This window comes from Schistocerca cancellata, chromosome 4 (genome assembly GCF_023864275.1).
Source record: "Schistocerca cancellata isolate TAMUIC-IGC-003103 chromosome 4, iqSchCanc2.1, whole genome shotgun sequence".
NCBI classification, from domain to species: domain Eukaryota; kingdom Metazoa; phylum Arthropoda; class Insecta; order Orthoptera; family Acrididae; genus Schistocerca; species Schistocerca cancellata.
The window spans coordinates 838,570,931-838,573,818 of NC_064629.1; positions in this window are offsets into that span (position 1 = coordinate 838,570,931).

The following is a 2,888-nucleotide window of genomic DNA, read 5'->3' on the forward strand; positions in this document are numbered from 1 at the left end:
TGCTCAATGGAGGAGCTGCTGAAAAGTGAGTTGCTGGCGACGGTGCGGGTGAGACACAATCACTCGACCTAAAGGGGGGCGTAGCGGTGTCGCCCTGAGGGGGAGAAGTGTCACACGGTACACTATGACCTGAGTCAGAACACTTGTTTGGAGTGTGGGCGTCACACGGCACATCACTTAAAACACTGTTGTCACTCAGGTGAGTACACTCGACTGGAGTGGTGAAGTCACACAGAATAACGGATGCTGCTTCCGAGATGGTCCATGCTGGCTTTAAATGGTTCACAGACACAGTGTGTGGTTGTCCGATGGAGATTTGGAACGTGTTTTGGAAGTGTGACAGTACCTTGTAAGGTCCTGTGTAGGGAGTTTGTAAAGCGGCTTGCACAGTGTAGTCGCGGAGCATTACATGCTTGCATTGAGCCAAGCCTGTATGTACGAAAATGCGTGGAACTGTGTGTTTATGCAGAGGGGGTACACGGATGCGTGAAATACATGTGCGAACATGCTCGACCAAGTTGAGGAGCTCGTCTGATGAAAGGGGATGTGAATCCACGACGAACTCACAAGGAAGAACAAGGGGCTCGCTATAGAGCACTTCCGCTAATGATGCTTGCAGGTCCTCTTTGAAGGCTGATCGCACACCTAAAAGCACCCAGGGAAGGGCCTCCGACTACTGTTCCACAGGGCACATGAGGGCTGCTTTTAGTGTTCTGTGCCAGCGTTCGACTAAACTGTTCACTTGTGGACGATAAGCGGTTGTATGGAATTTATTGGCACTGCATAGTTGGCAAAGACTGGCGAAAACTGCTGACCCTGGTCCGTAGTAATTGCGGATGGACAGCCAAAGCAGGTGAGCCACGTTTGGACAAAGGCATGAGCCACCAAGGCAGCTGAAATGTCAATAGGCGGTACAGCTTCCACCCATCTGCTGGTATGGTCGATCATAGACAAAATCTATCTGTAGCCCTCAGAAGGGGGAGGGGACCGACAATGTCGAGGTGGATGTGGCGGAAGCTACCCTTAGGAACATTGAACTGTCCAAGTGACGGCTAGGCATGACGTCTGACTTTACTGTGCTGACAGGGTATGCACGCATGGATGCAGTCACGGCAGTCATACTTGACATTAGGCCATACAAAACATTCGGTTACAAGGTGTGTCGTAGCCTGAATGCCAGCGTGGGTTAGATCGTGGAGGGTATCAAACACTGCTCGACGGAGCGAGGCAGGTACGATTGGGCGCGATGTACCAGTGAAAGTGTCACATATGACTGGGGAGTCAGACCCCGGTAGCTGGCGGTTCTCCAAGGTAAGAGATGTGTTGGTGTCCTGTAATAAGTCCTGTATGCTGGGATCTTGTTGAAGGCGCACCAGATTAGCCATGTCAAACGGTGAAGTAATGGCGTTTATGCGCGACATATAGTCTGCGACGATGTTGTCTGCACCTTTTATATAGTGGACGTCCATCATGTACTAACATATGAAATCCATATGTTGGAACATACGTGGTGGGAGGTCAGTAGCAGGATTACGAATGGCATCTGTGAGCAGACAGTGATCAGTGAAAATAGTGACCTCACGACCTTCAATATCTTCCTGAAAGTGTCTGACAGCTTCGTAAACGGCCAGTAACTCTCTATCAAACATGGACCACTTGCATTGAGAAGTGGACAGTTTTTTAGAGAAGAATCAGAGTGGTTGAGAGGTATCACCAACGTGTTGCTGAAGCATGGCTCTGATACAGGCATCAGTTGCGTCTGTAGTAATAGAGATGCATGCGTCAGGAAGTGGGTGCGCGAGTGTAACCACGTTGGTCGGGGCAGACTTCAGATTGTCGAACGCAGGTGTCATATCATCAGACCAAACTACTTTGCGTGCACCAGAAGTGTTCTTGCCTCCCAACGCATCTGTGAGCGGTGCCTAGAGTGAAGCTGCGAGTGGAATGTGTCGGCGGAAAAAGTTCACCATTCCTAAGAAACGACAGAGGTCACGGTACGTTTCCGGAAGCAGCAGTTCGTTAAGAATGGCGACACGCTCAGATGTAGGAGTATGCCATCGGGGGTGACCATGACCCAGAAACGTCATACTAGAGTGACGGAGCTGGTTTTTATCCTCGTTAATCGCAACGCCATTGTCTGAGAGAATTTGTAGCACGTGTGACAAATGTTCTTCATGTTCCGTTTCAGACACTGAGAAAACAAGGACGTCATCGAGATATGCATTGTAAACAGGCAGTGGGAGAAGGAGTGAGTCAATGAAGCGTTGCCAGGCGTGCACGGCGTTTTTGAGGCCATATGGCATGGTACAGTATTCATAGAGGACGAAGGGGGGGGGGATAATAGCCGTTTTTGGAATGTCATCAGTGAGCATAGGGTCTGATGGTACGCTTTTTTACAGTCAATAACGCTGAAAACGCATGCACCGTGTAGTTGTTGTGCAAAGTCCTGAATACGCGGAATCAGATAATTATCAATGGTGGTGTGCATTTAGTTTGCGGTAATCTCCACATAAGTGGTACGAACCGTCTTTCTTGGAAGCCAAGTGAATTGGAGAAGACCAGTTACTGGAGGACAGACAGACAATACCGGCGTCTAATAGGTCCTGTATGATAACTTTTGCCTGGCGAAGTTTGTGGGCTGACAGGCGCCTGGCTTTGTGACGAACTGGTGGGCCTTCGGTAGTATTCAGTCTGTGGCACGTGCCGTTTGAAATCACAGTGATGTGGGGGCGATGGGAGGATGTCGAATCAGCCGCGGCCCTGACTGTTGAAGAGTCACTGAACTGTGGTGGGGGCTGTGGGAGCCGCGTAGTCGGCGTCGTAACAGGAGCAGCATGGGCATGGTCGGTGGAGGCCTTCGTGCAAAGTGCCATCGCAGGAAAAGATCT